Source organism: Bombina bombina, chromosome 8 (genome assembly GCF_027579735.1).
Source record: "Bombina bombina isolate aBomBom1 chromosome 8, aBomBom1.pri, whole genome shotgun sequence".
NCBI classification, from domain to species: Eukaryota; Metazoa; Chordata; class Amphibia; order Anura; family Bombinatoridae; genus Bombina; species Bombina bombina.
Genome location: NC_069506.1, coordinates 306,887,010 through 306,901,776, shown reverse-complemented (window position 1 = coordinate 306,901,776; position 14,767 = coordinate 306,887,010).

Sequence of the window (14,767 nt, the reverse complement as noted above, 5' to 3'; positions counted from 1 at the left end):
AATTTACAGACATGTTTCAGCCTGTGTGTATGCATCAATGTAGTGAAGAAATATTATGCAATTTACAGACACGTTTCAGCCTCTGTGTATTCATCAGTGTAGTGAAGAAATAATATGCAATTTACAGACACGTTTCAGCCTCTGTGTATTCATCAGTGTAGTGAAGAAATATTATGCAATTTATAGACATGTTTCAGCCTGTGTGTATGCATCAATGTAGTGAAGAAATATTATGCAATTTACAGACATGTTTCAGCCTGAGAGTATTTATCAGTGTAGTGAGGAAATATTATGCAATTTACAGACACGTTTCAGCCTCTGTGTATTCATCAGTGTAGTGAAGAAATATTATGCAATTTACAGACATGTTTCAGCCTGTGTGTATTCATCAGTGTAGTGAAGAAATATTATGCACTTTACAGACATGATTCAGCCTGAGTGTATTCATAAGTGTAGTGAAGAAATATTATGCACTTTACAGACATGATTCAGCCTGAGTGTATTCAGTGTAGTGAAGAAATAATATGCAATTTGCAGACACGTTTTAGCTTGTGTGTATTCATCAGTGTGCTGCAGAAATAATCTGCATTTTACAGACATGTTTCAGCTTGTGTGTATTAATCAGGGTAGTGAAGAAATATTATGCAATTTACAGACATGTTTAAGCCTGTGTGTATTAATCACTGTACCATGTCTAAGCCTGTGTGTATTCATCAGTGTAGTGAAGAAATATTATGCAATTTACAGACATGTTTCAGCCTGTGTGTATTCATCAGTGTAGAGAAGAAATATTATGCAATTTACATACATGTTTAAGCCTCTGTGTATTCATCAGTGTAGTGAAGAAATATTATGCAATTTATAGACATGTTTCAGCCTGTGTGTATTCATCAGTGTAGTGAAGAAATATTATGCAATTTACAGACATGTTTCAGCCTGTGTGTATTAATCAGTGTAGTGAAGAAATATTATGCAATTTACATACATGTTTAAGCCTCTGTGTATTCATCAGTGTAGTGAAGAAATATTATGCAATTTATAGACATGTTTCAGCCTGTGTGTATTCATCAGTGTAGTGAAGAAATATTATGCAATTTACAGACGAGTTTCAGCCTGTGTGTATTCATCTGTGTAGTGAAGAAATATTATGCAATTTACAGACGTTTCAGCCTGTGTGTATTCATCAGTGTAGTGAAGAAATATTATGCAATTTACAGACGTTTCAGCCTGTGTGTATTCATAATTGTAGTGAAGAAATATTATGCAATTTACAGACGAGTTTCAGCCTGTGTGTATTCATCAGTGTAGTGAAGAAATATTATGCAATTTACAGACGTTTCAGCCTGTGTGTATTCATCAGTGTAGTGAAGAAATATTATGCAATTTACAGACACATTTCAGCCTGTGTGTATTCATCAATGCAGTGATGAACGATTATGCAATTTACAGACACGTTTCAGCCTGTGTGTATTTATAAGTGTGGTGCAAAAATAATCTGCAGTTTACAGACACATTTCAGCCTGTGTGTATTCATCAGTGTAGAGCAGAAATAATATGCAATTTACAGACACATTTCAGTCTGTGTGTATTCATCAGTGTAGTGCAGAAATATTATGCAATTTACAGACACATTTCAGTCTGTGTGTATTCATCAGTGTAGTGCAGAAATAATATGCAATTTACAGACACATTTCAGTCTGTGTGTATTCATCAGTGTAGTGCAGAAATAATATGCAATTTACAGACACATTTCAGTCTGTGTGTATTCATCAGTGTAGTGCAGAAATAATCCCTCAATGCAAAATTCACAAGGGGTTTATGTTCACATTATTTTATAACCCTTATAGAGACAAGTTCCATAGTAATTTTGTAGACATGTGCATTCGTTTTGTTACAAATGCATATCTGTAATTAAAATACAGATATTTGTTTTGTTTTCACAAAACAAATATCCAAATGAATGCACAAACTAATATAATGAAAACAAATAGGTACTAATAAAATTCCTTAGTATACATTTATTTCCTTAAAATAAGCTTTAAAAGGTAAAATACCTATATCGTGCTGGGTAAACGCACCAATCCTGTCCCTTCTTCACAGAGCCCAGTGCTGCACTAAAAGGAGGCTTAGCGGATCACAAAGCCTGCACTAGAAGAGAAGGTCCTTTAGTTCCGGTCCGGGGATCCGCTGCGCTAAGCCTCCTATTAGTGCAGCGCTGGGCTCTGTGAAGAAGGGTCAGGATTAGTGTGGCTCCCCCACACTCTAAGGGTTTGATTTATCAAAGACCTATAGCTGCAAGTTCTCACAAGAACTTGCTTTCCGTAATTTAACAAGCAGCGGTCACCAGACCGCCGCTTCCCTAACCTCTTCTCCACCTCAAAGGTGGCAAAATTCAATCTCCGCGGTCGAGTCCGACAGAGAATATTGACAGCTCCTGCCAGTGCATGATTGGCTGTGCGCGAGCAGGGGGCGGGATTGCATACGAGCGCAAAATTGCACTTGTGTGCAATGGGGAATACCTGCGGGTAATTTTGCCCTGCCACAGGTGAGCTGAGGCGTACAGGGGCACGTATACGTGCCCCTGTATGCCTCAGCTTTGATAAATCTAGCCCTATAAGTAGGTATAAAACTACTGGTGTTACTGTTTCACCTGCAATAAAGGAACATGTACATTTGCTTTAACGAAAAAGAATTTAAATGTTACCAAATACTCAGTGTTTGTTTAGTTTTATATGAAATGAATACCGAATAGAGCAGCTAACTAATATTCTAAAAAAAAAAATTCAGACTAGAGGTGATGAATTGGGAATGAAGATAACGTACTGTCTTCGTCTACCGAATAATGTCAACCCAAAAGGCAGTCACTTGTGTTGTGGTGTGCCAGAAAACAAAAATAAAGTATCCCTCATATCAGAAACATGTGGCTTTACAGAAGCGAATTCTCCAACTGCATATCAGACTGACCCTATCTGCAGGGACAATCCTGCAGAAAAGTAGCACAACAGATACAGGAACTCAATAGGACACACATAGCTCAGTAGCAGAAATAATCAGACGTTTCAACCTGTGTGTACTCATCAGTGTGGTGCAGATTAATACCTCAACACAAAATAGACAAGGGGTTTATGTCTATATTATTTTATCACCCTTACAGAGAAAAGTTCTAGAGTCATTTGTAAAAGCAACTGCATGAGATAGAGATGATTATTTGGAATTGTAGATAACTCACTGTCTTATGGGATAACATCACACAATGGGCAACCACTTTTAGCCATGGTGTGGTGTTTCAAAACACACTGCAAATAAAGTAACTCTCAATTCATAAACATGTGACTTTTAAAAAGTGAAATTCTCCAGCTACATATCAGCCTGACCTAGGGTTGCCACCTCGGATATGGTTTCCTGGACACTTATGAGTTACACATGCTGCAGGGTGTGCATGGAGGAACATGAATAGTGCTGTTCAGGGTAACTATTTGCATGATTTCCCGGGGTGCAATTCATGTTCCCCTCTGCACACCCTGCAGCATGTGTAACTCATAAGTGTCCAGGAAACCATGGCCAAGGTGGCAACCCTAGTCTGACCCTATATGCAAGGGCAATCCTTCTGTAAAATAACTGGCAACTCCCCTTAAATGAGAAATGCAGCCAAACTAGTTAGGAAGAAGCAGCTGAATATTTCTAGCTACATCAGTTCAATTCTACATCCTACATCAGGGTCAGCAGCTTCTCATGTCTGGTGCAGAATTTACTGGCATCTTAGGTTTAAAAGGACTGATATGCTATAAAAATGTTGCATTTTATGAATGACAGAAACCTGCTGTGGACACAGAATCATTTTGCTCATTCTCAGTAGCCTCACCTCAGTTCATGTGTTATTCACTGCAGCTGATTTGCTCAGAATCAGCTACATAGAGTAACATAGGAATTGTCAAAGCTGAAGAAACAGACAAAGCCGATGCCGCTTGTAAGCTCTGGCAATACTTTTTTATTGGAGTAGGAATACAACATATTCAAGTGCTGCTCTAACAGAGGAATTAGAGCACAAGTTAATGCTTTTTGTTAAAATATTATCATAAATTCTGAAGATGTGTCATTTAAAAACAATAGATTGTTGTGGTGTATCTGACCTACAAAGTTCCACTCCTTTAATGAACAAGGTTAAATGAACAAATCTATGACTCTTTCCATTGTAAGGCGTCCTCCTGGCCTCACACTCTTTGTCTGTACAGACAACAACAAAAAATCAAACCTTTCTGCACCTGATTGATTTCAAGCTATTTTTGTTACCTATGTTTTCAAGGTTGTTCTTGTTTTCATTTTGTGTCAATAGTCTCAATTTCTGGGCTTTTTCCCTCTCTTTATTCTCAGTGTGACATCTAACAAAGCACAGCCTGCTGCCAATACCGCTGCACCATTGGGTATGAATGGGAACCTTAGACTTCTCTGTGGAGCAATTTCAGTGTCATTCAGCTGAGTTGAGAGCTACAGTCTTGCAGGCAGAGATACCACAAGTCTAGAGCCGCAGCCCTGGGGGATCAGCAGACAGGACTTATCCTGTCATTCTTACACCCGGCAAAAATTAACTTTCTGACTCTAGCCTACATTTCCTTGTACTCTGAGCAATCAGCACCTGATTACATCAGTCAAGAATGAGCCACTTTGCATTAAACAGAGAGAATCTGAATAGGAATGAATCCATAAAAGGCAGAAACAAATAGACTGAAAAAGAACGAAAAATATTTAACTCATTATGCCCCCAAAATAGCTAAAGGGACATAGAAAATCATAATAAAATACTCTACTGTGCTACAGCAGTTGTGTCTAAGAAAGGTATGTACCAGTAGATCTGTGAGCTCTGACCAGTACATGTATGTTATGCGATTTCCCATTTTCCTTTTGGGAAGAATTAATAGTATGGGCTCATGTTAAAAAATATGTAAAAATTCTGTTCTGCTACTGTAAGAAAACCGTGACACAAAAATATTAGTCCCTGTGTTAAACAAAAGTCAGTTTCATGTACAAGCTTAGTAGATCACACAGGCAAACTTCCCAGATCCCCCACTATAACTAAGCCCCTAGCCACCTGACCCCTACTGCAACTAGCGTCCTAACCACCAGACCCCCCAAGACAACTAACACCCGAACTGCGAGACCCCTATTGAAAATAATCCCCTCAGCACCAGACCCCCACCCACCTAACTCCCTACCTGCCAGACCCCCTAGCACAACTAATCCCCTAACTGCATGACCCCCTACCATAACAAATCCCCTAACTGCCAGAACCCATACCACAAATAACCCTCTAACCACCAGACCCCCCCAAGACAACTAATCCCCTAACTGCATGACCCCCTACCATAACTAACCCCAAACTGCCGGAACCCATACCACAACTAACCCTCTAACCACCAGACCCCCCCCCACCACCACAACTAACCCCCTAACTGCCAGACCCCCTACCGTAACTAACCCCCCGAAATGCCAGACCCCCTCCCGTAACTAACCCCCCTAACTTCCATAACCCATACCACAACTAACCCTCTAACCACCAGACCCCCCACTGCAACTAACCCCAGACTTCCAGACCCCCCACTGCAACTAACCTCATAACCACCAGATCCACTACTGCAACTAGACCCCTAATAACCAGACCTCGCACCAATCCATAACTAACCCCCTAGGCTGGGTTCACCTAAGGGTAGAGTTTCGAGAAGGAACATTTTTATGTCTACTACTCCCCTCCTAGATACCCAAAGGTTGTCTGATATTTTTAGAGGACAACTGCTTATTCTACATAAAGCTGCAGTGAGAAAAATGTCCCTGAATAACACTAATGCTGTGATTATATGGTGCAAGATAGAGACTTGACTAAACTGTTATACTTGTCAGAGACAGAATATATAATTTTAATCTTCAGTAAGAGATATTGAGAGAAATAGAGAGCGAGATAGAGAGAGAGCAAGAGAGAGAGAGCGAGGGAGAGAAAGAAAGAGATTGAGAGAGCGTGCGCGCGAGAGAGATATAGCGAGATAGAGAGATGGAGAGAGAGACAGAGAGAGAGAGAGAGAGAGAGAGAGACAGAGAGAGAGAGAGAGACAGAGGGAGAGAGAGAGAGATAGAGAGAGAGGGAGATATAGAGAGAGAATAAGACAGAGAGAGTGAGAGAGAGAGAGAGAGAGAGAGAGAGAGAGAGAGAGAGAGAGAGAGAGAGAGAGAGAGAGATGCCTACAAATTCTATTCTTGGATTTAAAAGGCTTAATTTACAGTAAGTAGACAAATAATTATTGGCTTATGCTAGAGGTACTATCTATAACTGGGCAAACATGGGTTGAAAACTGTAAAGAACTTGTTTGTAGTGTGGCCAGAAATAAATCTGGCTATGTGCGGAGTGAGGGGGATGTTTAAAAAAATGTGTTTTTTTCCCCAGTTTTTGTCAAATTCCCATGAGCGTACTCGAGAATCCTAATCCAGGAACATTCTACACAGTAATTAATCAGTAAAAAATCACAAAAAAGAAGCAGCACCATCCAATAGTTTCCAACAGATTTATTTGTGCAGTTTGCACAATGTGAAAGCCAGACCAACAAGCAGCAACGTTTCGGACCTAGTCCTTAATCATGCACAGTTACACCTGGAGATCTTGCAGCTTAAATACACCTGTAGACCACACCCACTCTACCTAATACCTGTAACACACTGAATGCAAGAGCCCTCTAGTGGTCATATTGTAAAATTACTCAACAGATCATGAAAGTCAGGTTAAACACATATTGCTCCTAATAAATCAGAACATAAAAATACATTTCAAACCCTTCAATATATTAAAATACTGTTATATTAAAAAACAACGGCACATTACAGACATAGAGACCAATCAAGCTCAAGGCTTCCCTAATTTTTAGCCTCTTAGTTCTATTACCACCCCACCTAAGATGTCCCACCTGCTCTAATATCTGGAACCTTAATTGGGTAAGATTATGGCCTGCAGATAAAAAGTGATTGGCCATAATCTTACCCAATTAAGGTTCCAGATATTATAGCAGGTGGCATCTTAGGCAGGGTGGTAATAGAACTAAGAGGCTAAAAATTAGGGAAGCCTATTGGATCAATAGATTGGATACTATGTACCCAAAAGGTATGAATAGGGAGCTTGATTGGTCTCTATGTCTGTAATGTGCCGTTGTTATTTAATATAACAGTATTTTAATATATTGAAGGGTTTGAAATTTATTTTTATGTTCTGATTTATTAGGAGCAATATGTGTTTAACCTGACTTTTCATGATCTGTTGAGTAATTTTACAATATGACCACTAGAGGGCTCTTGCATTCAGTGTGTTACAGGTATTAGGTAGAGTGGGTGTGGTCTACAGGTGTATTTAAGCTGCAAGATCTCCAGGTGTAACTATGCATGATTAAGGACTAGGTCCAAAACGTTGCTGCTTGTTGGTCTGGCTTTCACATTGTTCAAACTGCACGAATAAATCTGTTGGAAACTATTGGACGGTGCTGCTTCTTTTTTGTGATTTTCTACATTGTGGGATACAGTGCAGTATCCTTGAAGCTTGCACACCGTGTTACTTTCAGGTGCTAGATTTTTTGTTTGTTTCATTGCAGTAATTAATCAGTGCAGGAGCTCTCCAAAGCTGACATTAACTATCGGCTAGATTACGAATTTTGCGATATGAGTGAAAAAGCAGTGTTAAGGCTCTTTTTCACTACCGCTGGTATTACGAGTCTTGCAGGTTTAGGGGCACCGCACACTTTTTTGGCCGTAACGCAACGTAACAACCGCAGCTTTCCAAAAGTCCTTTTTCAATGGGACTTCCTTTGCGCCAGTATTATGAGTCTGCCTGGGAGGCCAGAAAGTGAGCGGTACACCCTATACCGTCAAGATTCATACTGTAAACATACTGTAAACTGAAAGTCAGTAGTTCTGAGTTTTACGCTACAAAGCCGTAAGATAAAACTCATAACTAAAGTGCTAAAAAGTACAGTTACACCCATAAACTACCTATTAACCCCTAAACCGAAGCCCTCCCACATCGCAAACACTAAAATAAAATTATTAACCCCTAATCTGCCGCTCCGGACATTGCCCCTACTATAATAAGCATATTAACCCCTAAACCGCCGAACTCCTGCATCGTAAACACTAGTTAAATATTATTAACCCCTAATCTGCCGCCCCTAACATCGTTACCACCTACTTACATTTATTAACCCCTAATCTTCCGCCCCAATGTCACCGCCACTATACTAAAGTTATTAACCCCTAAGCCTAAATCTAACCCTAACACCCACTAACTTAAATGTAAATAAAATAAATCTAAATAAAACCTACTAGTAATAACTAAATAATTCCTATTTAAAACTAAATACTTACCTGTAAAATGAACTCTAAGCTAGCTACAAAATAACTAATAGTTACATTGTATTTAGCTTAGGTTTTATTTATATTTCACAGCTAAGTTTGTATTTATTTTAACTAGGTAGATTAGTTAGTAAATAGTTATTAACTATTTACTAACTACCTAGCTAAAATAAATACAAATTTGCCTGTAAAATAAAACCTAACCTGTCTTACACGAACACCTAACCTTACACTACAATTAAATAAATTACATTTATTAAATACAATTAACTAAATTACAAAAAAACAAACACTAAATTACACAAAATAAAAAAAGAAATTGTCAAATATTTAAACTAATTACACCTAATCTAATAGCCCTATCAAAATAAAAAAAGCCCCCCCAAAATAAAAAAAACCTAGCCTAAACTAAACTGCCAATATCCCTTAAAAGGGCCTTTTGCGGGGCATTGCCCCAAAGAAGTCAGGTCTTTTACCTGTAAAAAAAATACAAACACCCCCCCAACAATAAAACCCACCACCCACACAACCAAACCGCCCAAATAAAATCCTAACTAAAAAAACCTAAGCTCCCCATTGCCCTGAAAATGGCATTTGTATGGGCATTGCCCTTAAAAGGGCATTAAGCTCTTTTTCCGCCCAAACCCTAAGCTAAGAATAAAACCCACCCAATAAACCCTTAAAAAACCTAACACCCCCGAAAATCCACTTACAGTTTTTGAAGACCCGACATCCATCCTCAACGAAGCCGGGAGAAGTCTTTATCCAAGCAGCAAGAAGTCCTCAACGAAGCCGGGAGAAGTCTTCATCCAAGCAGCAAGAAGTGGTCCTCCAGACGGGTAGAAGTCTTCATCCAGACGGCATCTTCTATCTTCATCCATCTGGCGCGGAGCGGCTCCATCTTCAAGACAACCGGCGCGGAGCATCCTCTTCTTTCCACAAATTTTCTTGAATGAAGGTTCCTTTAAGTGACATCATCCAAGATGGGTTCCTTTGAATTCCGATTGGCTGAGAGAATTCTATCAGCCAATCGGAATTAAAGGTGAAAAATCCTATTGATTGATGCAATCAGCCAATAGGATTGAGCTTGCATTCTATTGGCTGATTGGAACAGCCAATAGAAAGTGAGCTCAATCATATTGGCTGATTGGATCAGCCAATAGGATTTTTCACCTTTAATTCCGATTGGCTGATAGAATTCTATCAGCCAATCGGAATTCAAGGGACGCCATCTTGGATGATGTCCCTTAAAGGAAACTTCATTCTACAGTAGCCGTCATCAGAAGAGGATGCTCTGGGCTGGATGTCTTGAAGATGGAGCCTCTCCGCGTCGGAAGGATGAAGATAGAAGCTGCCGTCTGGATGAAGACTTCTGCCCGCCTGAAGGACCACTTCTTGCCGCTTGGATGAAGACTTCTCCCGGCTTCGTTGAGGACTTCTTGCTGCTTGGATGAAGACTTCTCCCGGCTTCATTGAGGATGGATGTCAGGTCTTCAAAAACTGTAAGTGGATCTTCGGGGGTTAGTGTTAGGTTTTTTTTAAGGGTTTATTGGGTGGGTTTTATTTTTAGCTTAGAGTTTGGGCAGAAAAAGAGCTAAATGCCCTTTTAAGGGCAATGCACATACAAATGCCCTTTTCAGGGCAATGGGGAGCTTAGTTTTTTTTTAGTTACGCTTTTATTTGGGGATTTAGTTGTGTGGGTGGTGGGTTTTACTGTTGGCGGGGTGTTTGTATTTTTTTTTACAGGTAAAAGTGCTGATTTCTTTGGGGCAATGACCCGCAAAAGGCCCTTTTAAGGGCTATTTGCAGTTTAGTTTAGGCTAGGGTTTTTTTTTTTATTTTGGGGGGGCTTTTTTATTTTGATAGGGCTATTAGATTAGGTGTAATTAGTTTAAATATTTGATTTTTTTTTTTTATTTTGTGTAATTTAGTGTTGTTTTTTTTTGTTGTAATTTATTTAATTGTATTTAATAAATGTAATTTATTTAATTGTAGTGTAAGGTTAGGTGTTAGTGTAACTCAGGTTAGGTTTTATTTTACAGGTAAATTTGTATTTATTTTAGCTAGGTAGTTAGTAAATAGTTAATAACTATTTAGTAACTATTCTACCTAGTTAAAATAAATACAAACTTGCCTGTGAAATAAAAATAAAACCTAAGCTAGATACAATGTAATTATTAGTTATATTGTAGCTAGCTTAGGGTTTATTTTACAGGTAAGTAAGTATTTAGTTTTAAATAGGAATTATTTAGTTATTACTAGTAGGTTTTATTTAGATTTATTTTAATTACATTAAAGATAATGGATGTTAGGGTTAGGGTTTAATAACTTTAGTATAGTGGCGGCGACATTGGGGGAGGAAGATTAGGGGTTAATAAATGTAGGTAGGTGGCGGCGATGTTAGGGGCGGCAGATTAGGAGTTAAAAAGTGTCGGCGGTGTCGGGGGTGGCAGATTAGGGGTTAATAAATATAATGTAGGTGTCGGCGATGTCGGGGGCGGCAGATTAGGGGTTAATAAGTGTAATGTAGGTTGCGACGGTGTCGGGGGTGGCAGATTAGGGGCTAAAAAATATAATTTAGGTGTCGGCGATGTCGGGGGCAGCAGTGTTTAGACTCGGGGTTCATGTTAGGGTGTTAGGTGTAAACATAAATTTAGTTTCCCCATAGGAATCAATGGGGCTGCGTTACGGAGCTTTATGCTGCTTTATTGCAGGTGTTAGGCTTTTTTTCAGCTGGCTCTCCCCATTGATGTCTATGGGGAAATCATGCACAAGCAAGGAAAACCAGCTCAAAGCAGCGCTGGTATTGGAGTGTGGTATGGAGCTCAATTTTGCTTTACGCTGCAATATTGCCTGCTAACACCGGGTTTTTGAAAACCTGTAATACTAGCGATGTAGGTAAGTGAGCGGTGAAAATAGCTTGCAAGTTAGTACCGAGCAGCTGTCTATTTTAGAATCTGCACCATAACTAAAATCCAGAAAAATTCCGAAAATGAATCAATCAGTTTCTGAATTTTCAGATCCATTCCTCATTCATATTCTTAATTTTTCATTGTTCTAATCAAAACCACAGTTCCCCGACACCGCAGACACTAACTAAATCATTAAATAAAGCTATTAACCCAAAACCTGTGACACTAACTAAACCTATTAACCTCTAAACCGCAGTTCCCCGACATCACAGACACTATTTAAACCAATTAACCACTAAACTGCAGTTCCCCGACATCGCCAACACTAACTGAAACACTAAATAAACCTATTAACCTCTAAACTGCCATTCTCAAACATTGCCAACACTAACTAAACCAATTAACCCCTAAACCGCTGTTCCCAAACATCGCCAACACTAACTAAACCTAATAACCCCTAAACCGCTGTACACCCACATCGCTAACACTAACTAAACCTATTGACCCCTAAACCACCACTCCCACATTGCAACAACCTAAATTAAACTATATTAACCCCTAAATCTAACACCCCCTAACTTTAACATAATTAAAAAAAGACCTAAATTAAAGTTACAATTATTAACTAACTACCTATTTAAAAATAAATACAAACTTACCTGTGAAATAAAAATAAAAGCTAAGCTAGCTACAATATAACTATTTACTAACTACCTAGTTAAAATAAACACAAACTTACCTGTGAAATAAAAATAAAACCTAAGCTTAAACTAATAAAACCTAACATTACTACAAATAAAAATCCTAGCATTACTAAAAATAAAAAAGCTAAAATTACTAAAAAAATTAAAACTACAATTACAAAAAATAATAAACACTAAAATTTAAAAAATAAATAAATAAATAACTAATGAAATTATCCAAAAAAAACACCCCAAAATAAAAAAACAACCTAATCTATAATAAACTACCAAGGACTTACCTTCCATACAAACTATAACCCCATACAACCTATAAAGCCTCCTGGATCTGCAGTGAACCCTCATTTCAGAGACCTATGAGGTACTATAATATGCATAAATGCTGTAAGTCTCTAGCACATATATAGGGCTAGATTTATTAAAGCTGAGGCGGACAGGGGCGCGTATACGCACCTCTGTACGCCTCAGTTCGCCTGTGGCAGGGCGAAATTACTGCAGGTATTCGCCATTGCACACGTGCGCAATTTTGCGCTTGCGTTCAATCCCAACCCCTGCCCACGCACAGCCAATCAAGCGCAGGCAGGAGCTGTTAATCTCCTCAGTCTGACTAGACTGAGGAGATTGAATTTCGCCCCCCTTAGAGGTGGCGAAGAGGTTAGGGAAGCGGCAGTCTGGTGACCGCTGCTTAATAAATTACGGTGATCAAGTTCTTGTGAGAACGTGCAGCCATAGGGCTTTAATAAATGTAGCCCATAGTATACTAGGCTGTGGAGGAATCCTACTAGTAGGCCTTTCAGTAAAACAAGCTCAGAGACCGTTCAAACTCATACATTACACCTTACTAGAATTTGAGACTTGCAAGTTCTGGAGAATTAGATGCCTATAAATCAATGAGACAGAGACACTTTATTGAGGAAGCCTCACTGCTCTAGGGCTCATCTTGATACTTGGAGCAACCATCTGCCTGTTCACGTGGAAAATAGCAGGGGGATTCAGACTGGCCAGTTAAAGCTTTACTGCCTGTAATAACAACTATTTTTGTCTACCCACACTATGGAATCTGCGGCATACATCATTAGGGTGGTCAACAGTCTCCTAGACGATTGCCAAGCTATATTTGAACACACGTTCAAAACGGCATTCCAATCTATGGATGCAGATTCTGAAGGGCATGATACCTACTCACATAACTTCATAGCTATTTGGGGAATTGGTGATGCTTCTGGGCCCCAGTGTCCGCCACCCACTCTATATGATATATCGAGAGGTATAGAAACTGACCCTATGAACATAGCAATTCACATTGATAGGTTGGCCGTCACATCTACAACATACAAGGCATGGAAAATACCTACCCTGCTTCCTACCTATAGAACTATGGAGAATATAGCTTATGCTTCTCAAGTGGAGATCCCGATACCTGGGAAACTTAGGGACCAGAGACATCTTTGGCTACTGATAAAGCCATCTTCCTGGGGACATTACCCGGTGGCACCATGTGATCTGATAGCGGGCTAGAACAGATTCCAATAAGGATATTTTAATTCCTATAGTACTATTTAGTTAATCTTATCCCCCCAGATACGGCTTACTAGGTAAGCATAGGAAAATGCATCCTATGGAAACCTCATTTCTCTTTCCTTGTCCCCCTTAAAATCCGTACCAGTTCTAGATAACATGTTAGGGGTCCATGAGAGGCCGGGTTTACTATTTAGTGATAATACGCCATTTACGGTTTAAATATAGTTGAAGGGGATGTGCAACTTTGTTTGAAATTCCTCATCCAGACTACCCCATCTTGTGACAGCCGTATATCCTTGAATATTACATGGTTCTAAAATAACTCATATTTTGCAATATTTATTCTGTTTTAAAGTATCTGGATATTCTGTGACACAATAAGTTTGACAATTGTAACATATTGAATGTCTGTATTTCTTACATACCTCAATAAAAATTATATAAAAAACAAAACAAAAAAAAATAACAAGAGCCCTTAAAATGGTCTTTTGTTGGGCATTGCCCTGAAGTTAACAACTCTTTTGCAAACAAATTACATTACCACATGACAAACCCTCACCACCCCAAACCCACAAAATAAAAAACAAATAAAAAACAAAACAAACCTAATCTACCCATTGCCCTGAAAAGGGCATTTGTATGGGCATTGCCCTTAAAAGGCCATTCAGCTCTTTTACTGCCCTTAAAAGGCCATTAAGCTCTTTTTCGGCCCATTAAAAAAAAAAAAAGCCCCAAAAAACAGGCAGCTGCATCTGTATCCATTGCGGGACCGGCATCTTCATCCCAGCGGAGGCGAAGCGGTCGGTGGATGTGCAGAGGCGGAGGTCCAGGCAGAGGTCCAGGCAGAGGTCCATCTGTCTGACTTGGAGGTCCTCTTCATGCAATCATCCGCCACACACTGAGGATTCAATGCAAGGCACCCCTTTTATATTGGGGTACTGTTGCATTCCTATTGGCTGAAAAATTAAAATCAGCCAATAGGAATGAGAGCTGCTTAAATCCTATTGGCTGATTTAAACAGCCAATAGGATTTAAGCAGCTCTCATTCCTATTGGCTGATTTGGCGGACGATCGCATGAAGAAGACCTCCACGTCGGACTGATAGACCTCTGCCTCCGTGCATCGACCGCTCCAACTCCGCAGGGATGAAGAAGATACCGGTCCCGTGATGGATGAAGATCTTTCACCGGACTTCAGCAACTGTAAGTACCGATTTTGGGAGGGGGGGTTATATTAGGGCTTTTTTATTTTAATGGG